This window comes from Bubalus bubalis, chromosome 24 (assembly GCF_019923935.1).
Source record: "Bubalus bubalis isolate 160015118507 breed Murrah chromosome 24, NDDB_SH_1, whole genome shotgun sequence".
Lineage (NCBI taxonomy): Eukaryota > Metazoa > Chordata > Mammalia > Artiodactyla > Bovidae > Bubalus > Bubalus bubalis.
This window is the reverse complement of record NC_059180.1, coordinates 39,446,333-39,471,036: the sequence shown is the minus strand read 5'-3', so window position 1 is coordinate 39,471,036 and position 24,704 is coordinate 39,446,333. Positions and strand designations below refer to the sequence as shown.

The window sequence follows — 24,704 nt, the reverse complement described above, 5'->3', positions numbered from 1 at the left end:
TCAGTATAGATTTGTGTGATTGTTTCCTCATTATTAGACTGAGGATATATCCTATTTATCCTTGAGATCTCTCCATTGTAAAAGGTCATTTTCTTTCTTTGTTATTAACACGTAAACTGGCGTGTGGAAGGGTCTTGTGCTCTCAGTCTTTCACCCCATGGTGTTAGCCTTCATTGATGATCCCTTCCTAAATCAGTTGCTAGAGTGGTGGTTGCAGAATGGTGGCATTTCTATCACTGAGTTAGCAAATGATGCCATATCCTGATTGAACTTGCTGTCTTCGTCATGAAATGTTTGGCTTACAGATATTTTTTCAAATGTTTTGTTGGTGATACAGTTACCCCTGAATGATGCTTACTCTGTGCTTTTTTTTTTTTTAATGCTGTGCTTTATACCCATTGTTCTCTAAAATCTGTGCAGCATCCCTTCAGAGCAGGATTCATTCAGGATTCACTACAGCTGGGATTAGTGGGTTAGAGACCTGCCCCAGAGTCAGGGTTCAAACTCACTCTATTAACCACTTTGTAATACTGTCTCCCTCCAATAATGATACTTTATTTTACTATTCATCATTAACCCTGGATGTCACCTTTACGGCTGACCAATGAGGCTCAAAATGGGCCATGCTGATCATTCCAGCAGGTCAGTGACAGCATTCTGATGTCTGGCTGAACAAACAGCCCTGAGTATGACCAACATGGGATCAAGGCTTCCTTGAGTTTCGATTGGTTGAATTTATTTTGATGGTCCATGTGCTTTGTATTTTACAGACTATTCAGTGTTTTGGATTTAACAACTGATAACATCCAGTTTTCTGGATCCTGGTGAGAAAATAAGACCCAAACCCAACATCTTCCCTTAAAAAAATGGATGAACTCAAATGCACCTTTATGGTGCAAATATCAGATGTGTGAAATTCTCAGGTTGGGCCAGAAGGGTTTTAACTGGGATTTTTCTGGGACCAGGACCTGCACAAGATTCTGGAAGGCAGTCTCCCACTGCTTCCACAGAAGTGATAAAATTGTGCAATGCCACAAGGCATCCTTCCGGTTCCTGGGAGCTCTGACGCTGATCTGACTGGCCAGGAAACTCCTCTAAGCTAAGACTAAGGTACCTATGACTAAACTGCATAGGAAGTGGGACTTTCCACTCTACAGCAGGATGTTTTGCAATTTCAGTGACGCTTTTTGCAACAGGAGCAATTCTGAGGCAGAGAGGTATTGAAAGATAGTGCTTTGTTGCTGCTGAGGCTTTCCTAGGTCAAGAGAGGCTCACAATGCTTTCATTTTTTGCAGTTCCAGTTATTTTTTTCCTTTTTAATATTTATTTATTTGACCACCCCAGGTCCTAGTTGAGGCACGCAGGATCTTCGTTGCCAAGTGCGGGATCCCCAGTTGCGGCATGTAGGGTCTAGTTCCCTGACCAGGGATCGAACTCAGGCACCCTGCATTGGGAGCTCAGAGTCCCAGCCACTGGACCACCAGGGAAGTCCCATCCAATGATATATTTTTTAAAATTTATTTATTTATTTATTTATTTTTGCCTGTGCTCAGTCTTTGGTGCTGCTCAGGCTTTTCTCTAGTTGCAAAGAGCGGGGGCTTGCTCACTAGTTGTGATGCACTGACTTTTCAACACGGTGGCTTCTCTTGTCAGGGAGCACGGGCTCAAGGGCGCCCAGGCATCAGTAGCTGCAGCACATGAACTCAGTATTTGTGGCTCCCGGGCTCTAGAGCACAGGCTCAATAGTTGTGGCACACGAGCTTGGTTGCTCTGCAGTATGTGGGAATCTTCCTGGATCAGGAATTGAACTCGTGTCTCCATCATCGTCAGGCAGATTCTTTACCACTGAGCCACCAGGGAAGTCCCCAGTGATTTTTTTTTTTTAATGAAGAAATTTGAAAATAGCATTATAGTCTTCAGGATGCATTTTAGATGTTTGATTAACAAATGGAGTGTTGATGAGCTCTTCTTTCTGTACATCTGTGACTATACGTGTGTGTGTGCTTATTTGGGGACATGACAAATCTAGATCCAGTGGAACTGCTGCCAAGGGTCCAACCTGTGCTGTCAGCCCTGACACTCTGACTTTTTCTCCATTCCTGGTCATCAGGGGTATCACATTCGACAATATTCAAGTTTGCATCATTTGGGGCCTTTAAAATCAATATGTATTACCTTTATAATAAGAAAAAAGATAAGTTAAAAAATCATTTCATAATTAGTTTAGCTTCAAAGCACATATCAATCCTGTCTCCCCAACACTCATGATAAAAGAGGTTTATGATGTTGAATATAATTAAGTGAAAGTGTTAGTCACTCAGTCATGTCTGACTCTTTGTAACACCATGGACTGTGGCCCTCCAGGCTCTTCTGTCCATGGAATTCTCCATTAGAGAATACTAGAGTGGGTAGCCATTCCATTTTCCAGGGGATCTGAACATAATACATATCTATTATTAAGAGAATAGAAAGCCCTGTTGGGAAGATCGTGGAAGAGTTCCTGTGTTAATCTGAAATTGAAAATAATGGATCCCACTGTGACCCAAACTCTCCCTCATCCACCAGTATATTGAATTTTAAGGGAGAAATCTGAGGCTTTGAGAGGCTAACCATTCAAGTTCAAAGTGAGTTTCCAGGTAATGAACTTGCCTCTGAGAAACATAGTGTAGCTGTTGTCTCTGCTGCTGCTGCTAAGTCACTTCAGTTGTGTCCGACTCTGTGCAACCCCATAGACGGCAGCCCACCAGGGTCCCCCATCCCTGGGATTCTCCAGGCAAGAACACTGGAGTGGGTGTTGCCTCTGAGGGTGAACCAACTTCTGGGACAACCTCTGACTCCCTCAGTGGGTGGAAAAAGTGGGAGAGGATGCCAACTCTCCAAAGTGGGGTGTGATGGGTGGTTTTGACCTGTCCCAGGTAATGTATTAAGAGTGTCAGAATAGGTCACCAAATGAGAGCTTCATTTGCATTATGGTAACCTTAAACCAGAGGCTTTATACGTTATAAAGTACTGTGTTTGTTCTTTAGTTGCTAAGTTGTGTCTGACTCTTTTGTGACCCCATGGACTGTAGCCTTGCAGGCTCCTCTGTCCATGGGATTCTCCAGGCAAGAATACTGGAGTGGGTAGCCATTCCCTTCTCCAGGGGATCTTCCAGACTCCAGGATCAAACCCGGGTCTCCTACACTGCAGGTAGAAGCTTTACCATCTGAGCCACAGGGAAGCCCCATAAAGTGCTATGCTATGCTATGCTAAGTCACTTCAGTCGTGTCTGACTCTGTGTGACCCCATAGACGGCAGCCCACCAGGCTCCTCCGTCCCTGGGATTCTCCAGGCAAGAACACTGGAGTGGGTTGCCATTTCCTTCTCCAGTGCATGAAAAGTGAAAAGTGAAAGTGAAGTTGCTCAGTCGTGTCCGACTCTGAGCGACCCCATGGACTGCAGCCCACCAGACTCCTCCATCCATGGGATTTTCCAGGCAAGAGTACTGGAGTGGGGTGCCATTGCCTTCTCCTAAAGTGCTATACACATTATTTATTTTGATTGTTAAATCTAGATGGAGAGTAAGTGCGTATTCATTTTACTCTTTAAGTATTTAAGTATTTAAACATTTTACATGCCCCCCCCCCCTCCCCGCACCGTGGGGGGCATGTGGAATGGAGGATCTTAGTTCCCCTACTAGGAATGGAACTCGTGAACCCAGCAGTGGAAGCATGGAGTCTTAACCACTGGACCACCAGGGAGGTCCAAACATTTTACAATTTAAAAAATTGGAAAAAATTTTGTTGTTTGTTCTACCGGTATTTATATGGCCCCTATTAGGAGGGTGGCCTTGAGCACACAGTCCCTAACCGCCAAAGGCAACTGCTTTCCCTTCCATGCATCCTTTGAGGTTAGGTTTACCTAATTCTGTCTCTGCTTCCACCTCCCACTTCTCATCACTGGCAGAGCTGACCTTCCTGGTGCTCTGGTCATTTCATTCCTGCTCCTCACCTTGCATTGAAATGTTGATGAGTTTGGAAGCTGCACGGAGTCGTGAGGCAATATGGGACTCCAAGATCTAGGAGCTGTGTGACCTGGGCAAATTATTCCACTTCTCTGAAATTGTTTTCCTATCTGTCAAATAGGTTGATAATGGAAGTCAACCAGATAATGTTTGCAAGCGCCGCCGGCATCGTGGAAGAAATCCTTGTTCATTCTTTGGTGTTCCAACGCCAAACACGCCGTGGGCGGTGTCCACGGATGTGGACAGGAGATTCCTGCTCCAGGACTGTCATCACCTTCAGGACCCCTTCGGTCCAAACTCCGCGTTTGCGGCAGGAGCGGTTCGTCTGGAGGAAGAATGGCCCAAGGATAAAGGGGAAGTGTCACTGCAGGGCAACAGCAGGCGGGCAGGCGCTGAGGTTGAAATCCGCTGGGCACACCATCTCTGCCAGGAGCCCGCAGGGCCTACTGGAGGCAGAGAAAGGCCCGACAGGCTCGACTCACCGCTGGGTCTGCCCTCGCAACGCCCGCATTTGTGCTCAAGACGCTCGGAACTACATCCCCCAGGAGGCCCCGGGAGTATGAGGAGTCAATTGGAAGGCGGGTGGGCGGGCCCTCCAGCGCCGTGTCTCTTAGCGGGTGCTGGGCCGCCGTGGTGAAGATTGGCGGCCGCAGTGGCCTGTAGCTGTTTCCCGCCTGAGCGGCCGCTCGCCGTACGCAGAGGAGGCGCGGTCGTAGTGACTGGTATCCCGGGAGCTACGCGGGCAAGTGGAATTCGCTCGGCCCGCTGCGGCCGGGGACTCGCGGGCTTCGGCGCCACGGGGCTGCGCTGGATCTGTAGGTCCTCAGTCTTTCCGCCCCTGATGGTGCTGTAGATCACTCATGTTTACGGCAAGTATTTACTGAGTGCCTGCTGTGTACCTCTTCCAGTGGCAGGGGCGAGGTAGTCACGGGCAGGCAGCGTCCCTGCCTCGAGGAGCTTATCACCTGGGGAGGAGAGAGGTGTGTAAACGGTAATTTCCAATCCTAGGAACAGGTGTGAAATAGATTGTTCAGCCCAGCACCAGCACTGCCGACTTCTCGGTTTTCAAATGCTGCTCCTACTAATCCTGATTAGTAGCGATTCTTAAACTTGTCTGTATCGTGATTCCTTTTGAAAAATCTAGTGATATGGCTATGGACCGTTAGGGCAGTGGCTTTTTGGCCGCGCCGCGCGGCTTGCAGCGTCTTAGTTCCCCGACTGGGAATTGAACCCCGGTCTGGTAGTGAAGGAAAACGGAGAAGGAAATGGCAACCCACTCCAGTATTCTTGCCTGGAAAATTCCATGGACAGAGGAGCCTGGTAGGCTACAGTCCATGGGATCGCAAAGAGTCGGATACGACTGAGCAACTTCATAGTCACAGTCTGGTAGTGAAAGCGCTGAGTCCCAACCAGTGGACTGCCCGGGAATTCCCTTTCGTTTTTCTTGTTTGTGTTTTTCAGGAAAGAAAGAAAAAAAAAAAAAAAGGCACATGCATCTACAGTCACGTATATCACTTCAGGGGCTTCATGGACTTTCTGAAGTCCACCTGCAGAAATCTGCAGGGGATTCTAGATATAGACACCCCCTCCCCAATGTCAGCTAGAGCAGCCCCTATGTTTTAACTGTTTTACCTTCAAGAAAGATTTCCTTTGATCCAAATCTACTGCAGGAGAAAAGTAAAAAAGGGAGCACTCAGGTTGATGGTCTAGCTGTAATTCTAGATCCAACATTCTTTTTTGAAGTCCTTGCCATCAAGTCTACTTTCTAGTCTCAGATAAACATAACTAGACTGAATTCTGGTTAACTAGACTAGCATGACGGTGTGGGGGGCATCTTCTTATTCAGATCATTCTCATTCTTCTGGAACATTCCCCTGCCTGCTACACTTGCCAGTTAGTTAGAAACTGTAAACAATTTAGATGACGAACACTTGGGGGCTGGCTGAGTAGTAATTTTGGAAAAATCTGTTCTATGCGCTGTACTGCATCTCTTGAAAGGGAGTGGAGATTTGCAGAAATTGGGCCACCGCCCACTTTTTGACATTTCTGGTGAGCCTTGGAGCTGTCATGGTGCCTGTGGGTGTGTCATTTAGTTTGCTGATGTGTTACAATGAGAACTTCCCAGGTGGTGCAGTGGCAAAGAACTCACCTGCCAATGCAGGAGATGCAGTTTCAGTCCCTGAGTTGGGAAGATACCCTCGAGGAGGAAATGGCAACCAACTCCAGTATTGTTGCCTGGAGAGAGGAGCCTGGAGGGCTACAGTCCATGGGGTTGCAAAGAGGTGAATATGACTTAGCCACCAAGCATGCCTCCCTTGAAGTGTGATGGGTTTCCATGTGCTAATGTGCAAGGATGGTCAATATATTAATATATTATTAAATGAGAAGAGCACATTTACCATGAGATGTGATAGTATAATCCCATGTTTTTAAATAACAGGGGGAAAAATTTTTTTTTCTTGCCCGCGTGGCATGCAGGATCTTAGTTCCCTGACCAGGGATCAACCCTTGCCCCCTGCAGGGGAAGTGTGGAGTATTAACCACTGGATCGCCAGGGAAGTTCTAGGAAGAATAATTTTTAAAATTTGAAAATCTGAAGATAGATTCAAGAAATAATATGGCAACCTCTCGAGAGTAGAATTGGGATTAGGAGGTTGTGCTTTTTACATTTTTAAAATGTTCTCTATGCACGTTTGTGGTTTTCAGTAAGGATGTAAACAGTTTATGACACATGGAACATACTCCGTGAATATATTTCCAGTGTAAAACTTAAAAGGCAAAACAGAAAATATAGCATGCTCAATCTTAGAGGCAGACTTTCATACTTTGCTCATTATTTTTATAGTAAAAACTGTAAAAAAATCTCATTAACTGAAATATTTTTTAACTGGAATGAAGAGGATTAGGAAAGTGGTTTTTAAAAAGCAGATTGTGCCCATAGAGAAACTAATGTGTGAAGTTTTCAAGTAGTATGTGAAGTTTGCCAGTATGAACACATTGTTGTTGTTGCTTAGTGGCTAAGTCGTGTTTAACTCTCTGTGATCCTATGGACTGTAGCCCGCCAGGCTCCTCTGTCCATGGATTCTCCAAGCAGGAATACTGGAGTGGGTTGCCATTTCCTTCTCCGGGGGATCTTCCCAACTCAGGGGTCGAACTCAAGTCTCCTGCATTGGCAGGCGGATTCTTTACTGCTGAGCCATCAGGGAAGGAAGCACTGCACAGGCCTACCTGCAAAGTAGGCACACACTCAGAAACATACACACAGGGCAGGTATCAAATTAACACAGACTTTTTAACGAGAATCCATAAAGTCTCATACCATCACTCCCTGAAGATATAGAACTGAAGCTAAAATTTTAAAAATATAGTTGAAATAAGAAAAATGACTGAAAGGCTGTTTGCTCAGGAAAGCCTTAGGACAAGTTTCTTCACCCACAGATCAATATCAAAACTCAGGTGGCATTTCACCTATCCTGTAGAGGGCACCCTCACATGTGAACTCTGCGGCTGCAGCTGGAAGCACAGTGGACACCACCCCACTCCCATCCCCACCCCCAAGAACAGTCCGCCAGCAGCCTTCTTTCTTTGCAGCTCAGGGGCTCTTTCTGTCTGCTTCAGTTATTGCAACATGCAGGCCTCAGTAGTTGTGACTTAGTTGCTCCACGGCATGTGGGATCTTAGTTCCTGAACTAGAGATTGAGCCCATGTCCCCTGTGTTGGTAGGAGGATTCTTAACCTCTGGACCACCAGGGAGGTCACTGGAAGAAGTTCCTAATGCTGCTGAGAGAGGATTTCAGGATGGGTACTCATTTCAGAATTCAAGATCATGACGTTTCCTGGAGGGCCCTTGGGATGTATTTTTGGGAAACTGTGAAAGTGCCTGTAGGCAGAGTGTACCATGCCTCACTCCTTACCATACTGTGAGCCCCTTGAGAGTGCATTCAGCAGTCTGTTCCTTGAGTTCCTTGATTTTAGCCTAGATAACATTCTCAACACACTGTGAAAGAATTGCTGCAGATTCTGGAAAGTCACAATTGAAAAAACTTTAAAATGGCTTCTGCAGGATTTCTCTGCTTTCAGAAAACAAACAACATGACATCTTAAGGAGGACTCTCAGCTAGAGAAAGGGATGAGCCTCTTCTAGGTCCTTTTGTCTCCTATCTTTATTACCAGCGTTAATTAGGTAGGCTGCTATTAACAGTTGTTATACAAAATCCACACAGGGAATTCCCTGGCAGTCCAGTGGTTAGGACTCTGCACTTTGACTGACGAGGGCTTGGCTGGGCAACTAAGATTCCACAAGCCTCCTGGCCTGGCCTAAAATAAAATCCATATGATAGGGAGGAGGGAGGAGGGTTCAGGATGGGGAACATGTGTATACCTGTGGCAGATTCATGTTGATATATGGTAAAACCAATACAATATTGTAAAGTTAAAAAACAAAAAAAAATTAAAAAAAAGAGCAGGAAAGAAAAAAAAATCCATATGATAGTTTTTTGTTTTGTTTTTTTGCTTTTAAACCTCTTTGGGTTTTTTTTGTTTGTTTTGTTTTTAAAACCTCTTAGTAAGGGAAGAGGAGGTAAAAAACAAAAGCAAACACCCAGGAGGCAGAATTGGGAAGCACTTAAACTCCTCTATCTCACTTCCCCTTCACTCACCACCAAGGATGCTTCTAAAGACACAAGAACACTTGAGCAGTCCAAGACTGTTCTAGATTTGGTCCTAGAGGTGGATCCCTTGTTTTCTAGGGCTTTGAGTATAATTAACAAGTTTTATTAAATATAAGTCTGAAGAAAACTGAAATGAACTTTTCAAAGCAGAAATAGAATGAATCTCATTTTCTAATGAATGAAGTAAAAAAAATTTTTTTTATATAGAGAAATTTTCTGGAACAGTTTGAGCAGTTGGCCAACTCTTGGCTCAAAGAGGAAATAATAAAAATGACAGTGATGGGAATTCCCTGGTGGTCCAATGGTTGGGGAACTGAGATTCCACGCACCACACAGCCAAAAATAGAATATGAAAACTTCAATGACTATTTTGAAATCATCAATAAAGACATTACTTTATATAGAAATTCTGAAATACAACCAGAGCTGCACATGGAGGAAATTGTTGTTGTTGGGTCGTAAGTCGTGTCCAACTCTTTGTGACCCCATGGACTGTAGCATGCCAGGCTTCCCTGTCCAGGCACCCCTGTCCTTCACTGTCTTCCAGAGTTTGCTCAAATTCATGTCGGTGATGCCATCAAACCGTCTCATCCTCTGCTGGCCCCATTCTCTTAGAAAAATATTTACAGCCTCAAATGCTTTTATCATAACAAAAGCAATAAAATACATTGATGTTTATTGAAAGTTTATTTTGTATAGAGCCTGAGCTTAAATATATTTCATTAACCTTTATGGTACTTATGAGGTAGGCACTGTTTTTTGCCCTTTTCAGAACTCTTAGAAGCAATAAGATATATCCATGCAGTGTTCTATGTTCTTAGTTTCCAAGAGGTATTATTCGACATCTCTCTTGGTTCAAAGCTACAAACATTTAATGTTTAGTATGTATAGGGTACATTACAGGATAAAGAAATGAGTTATTGCTGTTCTCTGTCTTGTAAAACTCTAGTCATGTGTGTGATGTTGATATATGTATATTGGAAGGGCAGGGGAAGATTGCAGTTAATCCTTCTAGTTAAGGAGAACTGTGTTAAGTGCTGAAAATGATCTCTAAACAAAGCACTAACACCCAAAAAAGATGTCCTTTTCATTACAGGGGTCTGGAATGCAAAAGTAGGAAGTCAAGAAACACCTGGAGTAACAGGCAAATTTCACCTTGGAGCACAGAATGAAGCAGGGCAAAGGCTAATAGAGTTGTGCCAAGAGAACGCAGTGGTCATAGCAAACACCCTCTTCCAACAACACAAGAGACGACTCTACACATGGACATCACCAGATGGTCAACACCGAAATCAGATTGATTATATTCTTTGCAGCCAAAGATGGAGAAGCTCTATACAGTCAGCAAAAACAAGACCGGGAGCTGACTGTGGCTCAGATCATGAACTCCTTATTGCCAAATTCAGACTTAAATTGAAGAAAGTAGGGAAAACCACTAGACCATTCAGGTATGACCTAAATCAAATCCCTTATGATTATACAGTGGAAGTGAGAAATAGATTTAAGGGTCTAGATCTGATAGACAGAGTACCTGATGAACTATGGATGGAGGTTTGTGACATCGTACAGGAGACAAGGATCAAGACCATCCCCATGGAAAAGAAATGCAAAAAAGCAAAATGACTGTCTGAGGAGGCCTTACAAATAGCTGTGAAAAGCAAAGGAGAAAAGGAAAGATATAAGCATCTGAATGCAGAGTTCCAAAGAATAGCAAGAAGAGATAAGAAAGCCTTCCTCAGCAATCAGTGCAAAGAAATAGAGGAAAACAGCAGAATGGGAAAGACTAGAGATCTCTTCAAGAAAATTAGAGATACCAAGGGAACATTTCATGCAAAGATGGGCTCGATAAAGGACAGAAATGGTATGGACCTAACAGAAGCAGAAGATATTAAGAAGAGGTGGCAAGAATACACAGAAGAACTGTACAAAAAAAGAGCTTCATGACCCAGATAATCACGATGGTGTGATCACTCATCTAGAGCCAGACATCCTGGAATGTGAAGTCAAGTGGGCCTTAGAAAGCATCACTATGAACACAGCTAGTGGAGGTGATGGAATTCCAGTTGAGCTATTTCAAATCCTGAAAGATGATGCTGTGAAAGTGCTGCACTCAATATGCCAGCAAATTTGGAAAACTCAGCAGTGGCCACAGGACTGGAAAAGGTCAGTTTTCATCCCAATCCCAAAGGCAATGCCAAAGAATGCTCAAACTACCGCACAATTGTACTCATCTCACATGCTAGTAAAGTAATGCTCAAAATTCTCCAAGCCAGGCTTCAGCAGTACATGAGCCATGAACTTCCAGATGCTCAAGCTGGTTTTAGAAAAGGCAGAGGAACCAGAGATCAGATTGCCAACATCTGCTGGATCATCAAAAAAGCAAGAGAGTTCCAGAAAAACATCTATTTCTGCTTTATTGACCACACCAAAGCCTTTGACTGTGTGGATCACAATAAACTGTGGAAAATTCTGAAAGAGATGGGAATACCAGATCACCTGACCTGCCTCTTGAGAAACCTATATGCAGGTCAGGAAGCAACAGTTAGAACTGGACATGGAACAACAGGCTGATTCCAAACAGGAAAAGGAGTACATCAAGGCTGTATATTGTCACCTTGCTTATTTAACTAATATTCAGAGTACATCATGACAAACGCTGGGTTGGAAGAAGCACAAGCTGGAATCAAGATTTCTGGGAGAAATATCAATAACCTCAGATATGCAGATGACACCACCCTTATGGCAGAAAGTGAAGAAGAACTAAAAAGCCTCTTGATGAAAGTGAAAGAGGAGAGTGAAAAAGTTGGCTTAAAGCTCAACATTCAGAAAACGAAGATCATGGCATCTGGTCCCATCACTTCATGGGAAATGATGGGGAAACAGTGGAAATAGTGTCAGACTTTATTTTTTGGGGCTCCAAAATCACTGCAGATGTTGACTGCAGCCATGAAATTAAAAGACGCTTACTCCTTGGAAGGAAAGTTATGACCAATCTAGATAACATATTGAAAAGCAGAGATATTACCTTGCCAACAAAGTCCGTCTAGTCAAGGCTATGGTTTTTCCAGTGGTCATGTATGGATGTGAGAGTTGGACTGTGAAGAAAGCTGAGTGCCGAAGAATTGATGCTTTTGAACTGTGGTGTTGGAGAAGACTCTTGAGTCCCTTGGACTGCAAGGAGATCCAACAAGTCCATCCTAAAGGAGATCAGTCCTGGGTGTTCATTGGAAGGACTGATGCTGAAGCTGAAACTCCAATACTTTGGCCACCTCATGTGAAGAGTTGACTCATTGGAAAAGACTCTGATGCTGGGAGGGATTGGTGCAGGAGGAGAAGGGGACGACAGAGGATGAGATAGCTGGATGGCATCACTGACTCGATGGACATGAGTTTGAGTGAACTCTGGGAGTTGGTGATGGACAGGGAGGCCTGGCGTGCTGTGATTCATGGGTCCGCAGAGAGTCAGACACGACTGAGCGACTGAACTGAAATGAACTGAACTGAAACAAAGCACTGGCAAAAAGAGAGGGAAAAGGTAGAAGTAGTGACAGAATTCTTCTTGGGTTCTAAAATCACTGCCGACAGTGACTGCAGCAATGAAATATGAAGACATTTGCTTCTTGGCAGGAAAGCTATGAGAAACCTAGACAGAGTGTTGAAAAGCAGAGACATTGCTGACAAAGGCCCATATGGTCAAGGGCCTTGGTCTTGGTCATAGCTTTAGTCAAGTCTATGGTCTTCCCAGTGGTCATGTACAGTTGTGAGAGCTAGACAATAAAGAAGGTGGAGCACCAAAGAATTGATGCCTTCAAACTGTGATGCTGGAGAAGACTCCTGAGAGTCCCTTGGATCGCAAGGCGTTCAAACCAGTCAATCTTAAGGGAAATCAACCCTGAATACTCGTTGGAAGGACTGATGCTGAAGCTGAAATTCCAGTATTTTGGTCATCTGATGCGAACAGTTGACTCATTGGAAAAGTCACTGATGCTGGGAAAGATTGATGGCAGAAGGAGAAGAAGTATCAGAGGACGAGTTGACTGGATGGAATCACCAATGCAACAGACATGAGGCTGGGCAAACTTTGGGAGATGGTGAGGGATGGAGAGGCCTGTCATGCTTCAGTCCATGTGGTCGCAAAGAGCTGGACATGACTGGGTGACTGAACAACAACAACAACAAACAAAGCACTAATAGTTCGAGATGAGGCAATGAAGAAAGGAAGACAACCTCAACGGAGACAGATTACCTTTATTCAGGCAAGGAGGGGCGACAGTCGCTCTAATGACCAGGCTGAGCGCGCAGGATCAGGGAGGCTTCATATTTAAGGGGAGGTTTGAGAAAGCGCTACGGAAGATTTGGTCAGGTGGGGCATTCTGAGTAATGTTTAGCTGAGATGGCAGTTTACGGTTGAACGGGGGTGGGTGGGGGGTCCCTGGGCAGGGGGTTGAAAGTCTTGGGCTAGTGAAATCTGCCAGAGTATCAGGGTGGGACTTTAAGTTCAGTTTTATTTTCCCTGAAGTCAGGTGGTCCATCATGGGCCTTTGAAGTGGTTATCTCCTTTTTCCAGGCTGGAGGACTCCTTCATTCCAGACCCTGAAATCATAAAAAGATGGGGGAAAAGGGCACCGTATCTCTCTGGCTACTTCCTGCTGGGTAGGGGCGACAGCTCTGGGTCTGTAATGGAGGCCTGTCCTAGGGCCCAGGGTCTCCTTTTCCTGAGGTTGAGGTGAGGCTCTTGAGAAGGAGAATGGTCTTGACTTGGACTTGAGAGAGGGCCCAAATCTGGTCTTGGAGAAACCTTTGAAAGATACTGAAGAAACAGGGTCCAAATAACAGGAATTAAATGATAAGTACCAATGGTCCCGAGAAAGGGAGCAACCAAGGGAGGGCCAGTTTGGAATAGGCTTTGGGGAGTGGAACGATTTTGTAACTCTTTTTTGCTGCATTTGATTCTGTCTCTAAGTTCTCTGACCCTTCCCTGGACTACGCCTGTTTCATTAACAAAATAGCAGCAGTCATCTCCTAGGAAAAGGCAGGTTCTTCCCTTTTCCACAGTGAAAAGGCCCAGGCCTCGTCTGTCTTGTAGGGCCACAGAAGCTAATGAGTTAATTTGTCTTTGGACTGAAACAAAAGATTCCACACCTGCTGCATATCCTCATTAAGTTCTTGGGACAGCTTGTAGTAGAAATGGACTGAGGTGGAGATGCCCCCAAACCCTGTGCCCAGGGCTGCCTCTATGCCAGTCCCAATCAGGAGGGGGGCCACGATAGCTCGTTTTTTCCTGTGGGAATGTTCCACTTGGGGGTTGACTATCTGTTGTATCTCTTCTTCTTTGAGGATTGTTAGACTCGGGGTCAGGAAGACCAAGATGCAAGGTCCAGGGGGGTCGGGGGGAGACATGAATATGCGTAGGTCCCACAGAGAATGAAGATTCCCGGGTTGGTGCAATTATTTGTGCTGTTCCAGAGAACCCAACTGGAACAGAAGGAGGGAGTGGTTTGTGAGACCAGTGTAGGTGGAGCTAGAGTAATTGATACAGGTTAGGTTTGAAGGGGCTGAAAGAAGGATATTGTCAGAAACTGGCCCAATGAGCTGTGTGGTGTTCTGTTGGGAAGGGGAGGTATAGCTGCCCTGTGGCAACCATGTGGAGGGTAAAGGGATTGCTGTGTGTGGTGATGGAGACAGTGACAGGCATATGTGTGTTTTGTGTCCTGGAAGAATTGGAAGGAGGAGTTAAGACGGCGGGTCAGGTGTTGGTTGTCAGAGGATTTAGGAGAGGCTGTAGTTGGGAAAGGAGGTCCAGGTGTCTACAGGGCTTGGGGGTCACTTGTACCTGGGAAATTAGGTCTTTTATGACCTGCTTTTGGTTCCTCTTATGTTGTTGATCTTGTGTCCCTCCCCTGTCTAAGTACCCCCAGTGGGTAGTGGGATAGAAGCATATGTCTTTTCCATTTGGCATATAGCAGTTGCTCACGGAGTTCCCTGTCTTTTGTATTTTAACAGTGAGCAGGGATCTGAACTTCCCCCCGCCCTCCCCCCTCGATGTTCATGGTGCATGGTTTACGGGCCTCATTATAACATGAGGAATGAACATAGGAATAAATGTCTAAGCAGGGGCGGGGACTAGCCAAAAGGCAGGGGAGTGTGACAAGGGTAAGGAACAGGGGAGTAACGGGTCTGTTCGTTAGGCAGCGCGGAGGACATAGCACCCTTGGAGTAGAACACAGTAGGCGATGCCGACGAGGAGACATAGGGTGGGTGACCAGTCCCCAGGGGAGAAGGTTGGTAGGCCTATAGCAAAGGTTAAGAGTGCGGTTATGGCCAGAAAGACGGGGAGAGGCAAGAGGCAGAAGGCCTCGAGTTTGTGGTAGCTTGAATCTGAAAAGGAAGAATGTTCATAAGGATATATATAGAATGATGTAGAGAATGAGAGTAAAGAAATCAATCTCGTCTGGACTTAGGTTGTAGAAGGTTCCCTGAAGCCACACTTGAGAACCAGTGTGGTCAGGTCTTCAAAGGAGGTTCCTGTTGGGGTGCTGGTCTAGAGGTCTTGCAGTAGTTGGGTCAGAAACAGTTGCAGGTTGAGGAGTGTCCAGGTCATTCAGTGTCTTCTTGGATGGTCGACAGAGGTTGTCGTCAGGTGATTTTTATGGAGGTGGGCCCTGTGAGGGAGACCTGATAGGCGTTAGTGTGATCGGAAATAACCCTTTTTAGGTGAGAGATGTGTACCCAAGAGGTGACCTTTTCGAGTTTAGCTGCTGTTGGGGTAAGAAGGATGATTTTGAATGGTCCCTGCCACTTTGGGGTGAGGTCACCCTGGGGATTGTCAGACAGATAGACAATATCCCCAATCTGTAGAGGGGGCGAGGGGGCTTGGGGGTCAGGGGCGGGCAAGTTGTGGTTGATGTATTTCCAGAGGGCGTCACAGAGTTCTGCCATCAGAGAGGAGTGTAGGGAGCTTGATAGGGGAGGAGGTTCAGGGGGAAGTCCAGGGCGGGCATGGGCCTTCCGTACATCACTTCAAGGGGGCTCAACCCAAGGGATTTTCTGGGCAAAGCCCGTCTTTTGAGGAGAGCAATCGGCAACAGTTTGGTTCAGTCTAGATGTACCTTGGAGAAGTCAATGGCACCTCACTCCAGTACTCTTGCCTGGAAAATCTCATGGGCAGAGGAGCCTGGTAGGCTGCAGTCCATGGGGTTGCTAAGAGTCGGGAATGACTGAGCGACTTCACTTTCGCTTTTCACTTTCATGCATTGGAGAAGGAAATGGCAACCCACTTCAGTATTCTTGCCTGGAGAGTCCCAGGGACAGACGAGCCTAGTGGGCTGCCATCTATGGGGTCGTACAGAATGGGACACGACTGAAGAGACTTAGCAGCAGTAGCAGCAGATGTACCTCGAGGTATAATTTGGTGAGAGTTTCTTTGATTATCCTGTTCATCCTTTCTACCTTCCCTGAGGACTGGGGATGGTATGGAATGTGAAATTTCCAGGGGATCTGTAAGAATTGGACAATTTGTTGGGTGACCCTGGACGTGAATTCTGGGCCATTATCAGTCTGTAGGGATGAAAGTAGGCCAAACCTGGGGATAATTTCTGTGAGGAGGACCTGGGCCACAGTGTGGGCTCTTTTTGTTTGTTGTGGGAAATGCTTTTACCCATCCCGAAAAGATGTCCACAAGGACCAGGAGGTATCGAACTCTCCAAACCCGGGGCAAATGAGTAAAGTCTATCTGCCAGTCTTGTGCTGAGAGGCTGCCTCGCATTTGATGGGTTGGGAAGGATGTAGGTTTGAGGTTGGAATTGGGATTAGTACGTTGACATGCCTGACAGGAGCGGGTAAGGTTAGATAAATAATGTTGGTCAGCAGTCGATATGGGGAAGTGGTTACAGATGAACTGCTGGAGTACCTTGGTCGAAGGATGAAAGAATGAGTGTAGACAGGAGAGGATTTCTCTAGTGGTGGAAGGATCGGATGGGGTCAGGGCTAAGATGGTGGGGGACTGGAGAGTGAGATGGGACAGACCTACTATCTCTTTTGCCTTCTGATCTGCGGCTTTGTTGTAGGTTGATATGAGACTTCCTTTTTGATGTCCCCTACAGTGGAGGATGGTGGCTTTATTTGGTGAGAGTGTGGCTTCTAGAAGCTTGTGGTTAAGATCTGAATTAATAATGGGGGATCCCCTTTGGGTGAGGAACCCTCTTTCTCTCCATATCAGGATGTTTGAGTGGAGTATATTATAGGCATATTTGGAGTCCGTGTAGATGTTAACTCTTCGATTTTTAGCCAGGGTCGAAGTTCGGGTGAGAGCTATTAGTCCTGCCTGTTAGGAGGTGGTGTGAGGTGGCAGAGGTCAGGCTTCAATTATCTGTGTCCCGTGGTCATGATGAAGATCTGCTTGAATGATGGCATATCCTGCTGCAAAGGGTGGGGATTTTTGAGAGCTGCTATCAGTGAACCAGTGTGGGGTGTCAGGGTCTAAGATGGGCTGATCTGTTAAGTGTTGGAAGGGATTTTGGGTAAGATCCACTGTTAGACTGCAGCTATGTAGGGGAGGGCCTGTTATAGAAGGCATGGGTAACAAACTGGCAGGGGGAGAATGAGAATTGGGGGTCAAGGAAAAAGACGTGTAGAATTTGTACCCTGGAAGAGGGAAGGGAGAGAAAAGCCCGGTGTGATAGTTGGTCTCAGAGGGTGTGTGGCAACAGACTGTTAAGGGGGTGTGCCTAGAGAGCTTGTTTGCTTCAGGCACCAGGGCTGCGATGGCAGCCATGGCTGGTATACGGGAGGCCACCCCTTGGTCACCGTGTCAAGTTGTTTTGATAAATAGGCTATGGGAGCCCAGTTGTCTCTGGCCCTCTGGCATAGAAGCCCCAGGGCCTGTCCTTGGTTGGAATGTGCACAGAGGAAAAATGGTCTGGTGTAACCTGGCAGGTGGAGAGTTGGCACTCAGAGGAGGCTCTGGGTGAGCTGGCGAATAGGATAGGCTAGTGAGGAGGGGTTCCTCTAAGGACCCTTTGGTTGCCTCATAAAGTGGCTTTGCAATGTGGGAGAAATTGGGGATCCAGATATGGAAAAAGTTTAGGAGGCTGAGAAGAGACAGGAGTTCCTGTTTTATTTTTGGAGGCGGACAGTCAGTTAAGGCCTGGATTCTGCCTGGAGGAATGGTTCTTTGTTGGTGGGCTGAGAGTCCCAGGTAGGTGACTTCTGTCTGGGCTATTTGGGCCTTGGATCGGGATACCCGATAACCCCAGGACCCCAGGGCCTCAAGGAGTTTGGCAGTATGTTGGAGGCAAAGTTTTTGGGTTGGGCTATAAAGGAGGAGGTCATCTACATATTGGAGGAGGTAACTAGGGGTCAGGTCGAGTGTCTATAGGTCCTTTTGTAAAGCCTGTCCAAAAAAGTGGGGGCTGTCTCTGAACTCTTGGGGAAGAACTGTCCATGTTAGTTGTTGGGAGACATGAGTCTCGGGGTCCTGCCAGGTGAAGGCAAAGAGGGGGTGGGAGAGGGGGTGGCGGGGGATGTTGAAGAAGGAGTCTTTAAGATCTAATACTGTGAAGAAGGTTGTAGTCGGGGGAATGGCGGACAGAAAGGTGTAAGGATTGGGGACTACTGGAAATGTTGGTATGATGGCCTCATTGATTTTTCTTAGATGTTGGACCAATCTCCAAGAGTTTGGTCCCTTCTTTACTGCCAGAATGGGCGTGTTGTGTGGCAAATGGGTAGTAATTAAGATGGAGGCTTGAAGAAGATGGTCAGTGATAGGTTTAAGTCCCTTGTGGGCCTCCGGGGTGAGAGTACTGTTGTTGGACGATTATAGCTGAGGGGTCCTTTAGGGTCATGTGGACTGGGGGATGATGTTTGGCTATGGATGGGTGATCAGTATCCCAGACTCAGGGGTCTACGGTGGGTAGATCCAAGGGAAGATCAGGAGTAGGGGATGGGGATGGTCTGGGTGCCATCTGCATGTAGAACATAGAGACTGCCTCTAGAGGGGGTATGGTAATAGAGACCCCTAATTTGGATAACAAATCTCTCCCTAGGAGTGCCACTGGGCGCTGAGGCATTATGAGGAATGAGTGTATGAGGGTCGATTTTCCAAATTGACAGAGTAATGGAGGGCTGATTTTGGGGCTTAAGGGGACTCCAGGGACCCCCTTGATTGTGAGCTCTGAGTTTTGGGTTGGGCCAGAGTAGGAGGTTAAGAGAGAGAAGGCGGTTCCAGTGTCTACTATGAAGGAGATCTTTTTCCTGGCCACTATCCCATCTACCCTAAGTTCTGAGCCCGTGTTCGGGGCATGGGCTGGGGGGCTGGAACCTGGGTCCCGTCATTGGAACAACTCTCGTAGGGTTGGGCTGGGGTTTTGGGGAGAAGTGGGGACCTCCCCAGGGGTACTAGAGGGTCCCTGTGGACGTTCCATCCTCCAAGTCTGGGGGGTAGGGACCTGGCGCCAGGCCGTCTCTGGGGACAGTCCATCTTCCAGTGTCCCCATTGGCCACAGGTCAGGCACGCCTTTGCGGGGGGATTGTGGGTTTGGGCATACCTTTGCCCAGTGTCCTGATTGGCTGCATTGGAAGCAGGGTCCGGGGGAGATCTTAAGCCCTGGTCTGGGATGACTTGGGCTGGGTTGATCTCTTCCCTTAATTGCTGCCGCCGAAAAGGCATATTTAGCTTTTCTCTCACGGTCTTTTTCTCTCCTAGCCTCCTCCTCTCTATTATTGAACACCTTGAAGGCTACTTCTAGAAGGTCTCTTCGGGTCTCTTGGGGCCCTCCTCTAGTTGTAGAAGCTTGCGTCTAATGTCAGGGGCAGACTGGCTGATGAACTGAACATGAAGGTAGAGTAACCCAGCAGAGGTGGTGATATCTAGGTTGGTATATTTCTGGACCGCCTCAGTGAAGCGTGCCAAGAACAAGGCTGGATTTTCGGCCGCCCCTTGGGTGACTTCTCTGACTTTATCATAATTGACATGGATATGAGCATTTTTCTGCATGCCCTCTAGGAGGCAGGTGATCATGTGATTGAGTCTCCTAATGCCTGGGTCACCGGGCTGGTATGTCCAGTGGGGTTCTAATTGAGGCACTGCCTCATCAGCAACTGGGTTAGCCTGGTCTTGGTTATTTAAGTGATCAGTGTGGGCTTTCGCCGCTTGCCAGATACGATCTTTTTCATCTGGAGTGAGAGTGACATTTAGGATATAATATACATCACTCTGTGTGAGGTTATAAGCCTGGATGAGCCTCAGGAATTATTTTTCTGTATCTGGTAGGGTTTTCAGAAAACGATCCTAACTTTTCTTCTATCTGGCTCATGTCTGAATGAAAATGGCACATGGACTCGGGTGGGGCCCTCTGGTCCCGCCACCTCTCTTAGGGGAAACGTGTTTGGTATGTGATCATGTGGCAGCGGGGGAGGGAAGAGGGGAAGGGGAATTGGAGGAATGGGGTAACAGGGTTGATAGAGACTCAGGAGAGGTTTCAGAGTCAGTAGGTGAGTTTGGTGAGAGGGAGGTGGGGGTTTGATGGTGTGGCTGGTAGGGAGGGGGCTTGTCTTCGGGGTCGAACTCCAGGGGTGTGGAAGGTCACCATCGGTGTTTAGTTGAAGAAGAGGGGTCCTTTTATTTGGGAGGCAAGGTGCATATAAGGATGCACCCTTGCATAGGGAGGGCCTGCTCCGAAGGGCCCAAAAGGCTTGGGCATATGGGACATCCGACCACTTGCCATTCCGTTTAAGGAAGTCAGTGAGATCTTGAAGAATGTAAAAGTCAAATGTGCCGAATTCAGGCCAGCAATTTTGATTGTCCAGTTGGTACTGAGGCTAGATCTGTATACAGAGCTGTTCTAAATGGCTAGCTTTGAGTTCAGTGAGTAAGAGTGGTTTGAGATTTTTGAGGACCCAGGCCAGAGGGGAATCTTTTGGGATAGATTGACCAGACCCCATGATTGGGAGGCAAGCAGAGGCTCCTGTTGTGAGTTTGGGTCATCACCCATAGTCACAATAGGAGTTATAAGAGAGCTCTGTATCGAGATGGAGCGTCCCCCACCATCACTTACAAAGTGGCCTTAGGCTGGGGGTCCCCGGGACCCGGAGAGGACAGCATTCTAGGTACCTCTAGAACACTATCGAGATCTTACCTTAATCTAGGGGCTGGAGTGAGTGGAATGTTGGATGTGGAGTGGTCGAATGGCAAGAATTCCCCGCTCCGGAGGTCGTCAGAGAGAGAGCGGAGGGGGATAGAGCCAAAGGCCTGGGGGTACATAAGTTACGGATAAAACCTTAGGACAAGGCTTGCACCGTTCATGATTCCAGGCTCTGGGATGGGGGAAAACGTCAGAGAGAGAGAGGCAAGTGCCTTGCCCTCTCCCGGGTTTCGGCACCAAAAATGTATAGTTTGAGACAAGGCAATGAAGAAAGGAAGACGACCTCAACCGAGAGAGGTTACCTTTATTCAGGCAAGGAGGGGCATCAGTCGGTCTAACTACCAGGCTGAGCGGGCGGAGGATCAGGGAGGCTTCAGGTGTGGCCTCAATCACATCCGACTCTTTGCGATCCCATGGACTATATAGCCCATTAGGCTCCTCTGTCCTTGTAATTTTCCAGGCAAGAATACTGGAGTGGGTTACCATTTCCTTCTCCAGGGGATCTTCCCGACCCAGGGATGGAACCCTCATCTCCTGCATTGGCAGGTGGATTCTTAACCACTGGCGCCACCTGGGAAGCCAAAGGAAACAGGGAGCCCCAAAGAAATTAATTCTGACTTGGGGTAGGGGCAGGGTCAGCTGCAGTGGCTTGCTGCCGCAGTTCAGTGCCTGCACCTTGAAGGTCTTTACAGCTTTGTTGAGGAATCTGTGCTTTATTATCAGGGCAATGGGGAACCACTGGGGGGTCTGTGTGTGGGGGTGAAGGTTTGTGTAACGACTATATTTTTATTGTTGCAATTCTGTTTTTGTTTTCTCCCCTCAGAATTGTTTCTCAGATATGGAACTGCTTGATAAAAGAGGTAAAACAGGGACTTCCCTGGTGGTCCACTGATTACAGGGCACTTGGGTTTGATCCCTGGTTGGGGAACTAAGATCCCACATGCTGTGTGGGAGAAATATTTTCGGAGAAAAACTTTTTTTTCTTAAAAAGAATATTCGAAAAAAGGAAATATTTTAAATATTCTTAAAACACACTGTCAAATCGTTTTTCATAACTATAGTGCATTCATGGGGTCTCTCCTATGTGGAGATGTCTGTGTCTACCAATGTCTGAATGAAGGAAGCTTCTAACAGCCAGGGCACTTGTGAGGCTCCCTTCCTGAATGAATCCTCTGGTGCTCAGTAGGTCTTACAATGTCAAGAGGTTCTTCCAGGTTAGAGCTCTTAGGGTTTTCTCTCTCTGTAGAGTGGTTATGATGATCTATAAGCTTTGGGGATTTCCATGCTAACTTTCTAGATGTTTTTAGTCTTTTTCTCTGTGTAAAGTAGAACCATGGGACACATCCCCCTTTAACAATGAATGGATGCAGAGTTCACAGGGTTTTTTTTTCTTTTTCTAGTTTGAAGAAGCGTCTTCATTTTCTCTCTGAATCTGAGAGAAGAAATAGAAATTGAACATATCACCCTGATCCAAGGAGAAAGAGTTGTGTTAAACCAGTCATGGGATGATAAAAACTTCTAAGTAGATCACAAAACTTTTTCTTCCAATTAAGACTGAAATTTCTTTTCTTTCCTTGAACACCCAATTGTCTTGAAGTCAAATCACTGTTGCATTTCTTTGGAATCCTGCAATTTCTTCACCCGTAACTCTTCTCTGCTCCCTGGGGAAGCTCAGGCCAGTTTTGGTACTGGACATCCTGGCCATGATAAAGACAGGAAGCAGGTTAGTTTAGGTCCCCACTGGTGTTTCTGAATTCAGACTGAATTCTGGGGATGACCTCTATATTGATTTCTGTTTTCAGTTTGGATTATTTCACCTGGAACTTCTGTCAGGCAGTTTTTCAACATTAGGACAAAACTAAAACAAGTGGAAGGCTCCTTTTGGGCTTAAGGCTGTTGTCCTCCAGTCTATGGAAGAGCAGTTAATTCTGTGTTAAAATCAATAAACTAAGTTAGCTTTATATATTATCTTCTGAATATTTTGATATTAGAATTATCTAAGTTAGGACTAAAATGTAAATTTTGCTAAAATTCTGAGTCTTTTAAGGCTGAGAAGCATTGTCTTATTGAATCCCAAGAAAAGAGAGAGAGGTGAAAGTGGGAGTTTTGGAACTGTGTCCTGGACTAATTTCAGTTAAATGATTTTCAAATAAAAATTGGTATCTGAACTGGGCTGGTTGGTGACCAGCAAAAAATAACCTTTACATGTTTTAGCTCATCAAGTCTAGAAGTGGATTATTTTGAAATTAACGAAAACAACTATCTTAACATTGTTTCTGGCAATCTGAGGACAACTAGTAAAATTTTCTCCAGCTCAGTTTCCTGCCACGTCTACCATTCCTTTGTCACTGGAGCAGTTACGGTTTGCTCCCTCTTTCTGTGTCCCTTCCTCTCCCTCCTCACATCTTACAGTGTTTACTGTTCTGGAATAAAATGTAGGTTGATAAATAGTGATTTAAGATCCAAATAGAGGGAAATATTAAATATTAACATTACCAAAAAATATTAGCAAGCTTGTTTGGTTAATGTTAACTCGAAAGAAAATTTAAATTTCAGAACATTTTATCAAAATGCTTTATTTTATATTTTCATGGAGAAGGTAAATATGATTAAGATTAATAAAAATAAAATGTGTTTCAAATGAAATGCCATTTAAAATCACTATTTTTCTGTTTGGATTTCAAAGCTAAGCATGGGATCAAAGAATAATGTATTACAGGTCAAGACAAGCCTGAAGTCATAGATCATAGGAAAGCTGTAGTTAAATGGGGAAAAATCAAAACTGGGGAGAGTGGCAAATAGCAAAGGCTTAGGTGGCAGAAACCTGCAGGCCAGGATATCCTAAGGTGAGAGTCAGGAAAAGCATTTCAGAATGACAGGAGCTGCTTATGTGCTCCTGCACCAAACAGCACAGACTTGAACATCTTAACGTTGTTGTTGTTCAGTCGCTCAGTTGTGACCAACTCTTGGTGACCCCATGGACTGCAGGACACCAGGCTTCCCTGTCCTTCACCATCTCCTGGAGTTTGCTCAAACTTATGTCCATTGAGTCTGTGATGCCATCCAACCATCTCATCCTTTGTCATCCCCTCTCCTCCTGCCTTCAGTCTTTCCCAATATCAGGGTCTCTTAACATTGTAGATTTCATCAGCTGTCAGTTTGAAAACCAGGCACAGACAACTACCATCCCCACCCCCTTGAGTACAAAGGAATCTATGGGACCCAGGCAAGGACTGAAAGCAGCTCCAGAGACAGAATTCAGTACCCATGAGAACTAAGACCCGGAGTGGTAGGGCTTCTTTAAATCTGAAATTCAAAATTATTTTTTCTTCTACAAAATAGGGAGCCACTGATAGCTAAGGACAAGAAAATATAGTTAACTTGTCCAACATGGGTTTGAACTGCATGAATCCACTTTCACATGGGAATTTTTCACTAAATGCGTGTTACAGTACTATACAATCCATGTGTCTTGGTTGGCTGAATCCATGGATGCAGATATGGAAGGCCAACTGTAAAGTTATACATGAATTTTCCACTGCGCAGAGAGTTAGAGCCCCAAACCCTCACTGCGTTGTTCAATTACCAATTGTTTAAGAAAGTAAAATCAACAGTGGTTACTCAAGGGCATACTTACTTCTCTTACTTTTCACCAAGCCTTAAAGTAGTGTTTTCTAATCTTTTTCATCATTTAAAGAACTTGATGAAAGCCATGGATTCACTTCCTAGAAAATACACACACACATGTAGTTTTCTGTACAATATCAAAAGTTTTATAAAATCTCCAAATCCATCCACGTGACCCTCTAGAATTGTTGATGGGAGCCACTACCTAGTGGGTCTTAGCAACACGAGCTGCATTTTAAGTGCTCAGTAGCCACCATTATAGGA

At 45.8% G+C, this 24,704-nt stretch overlaps 1 long non-coding RNA gene across 1 annotated transcript; it reads right to left on the bottom strand.

Annotated features, from left to right (window-relative positions):
• Nucleotides 1-22,204: 22,204 nt before the first annotated feature.
• LOC102398890 lies at nucleotides 22,205-24,546 on the bottom strand. The gene is made up of 2 exons (XR_327244.3): nucleotides 24,451-24,546; nucleotides 22,205-22,510 (listed from the first exon to the last, which is right to left on the bottom strand). It is a non-coding gene; the product is annotated as an uncharacterized LOC102398890 (long non-coding RNA).
• Between the last annotated feature and the right edge of the window lie 158 nt (nucleotides 24,547-24,704).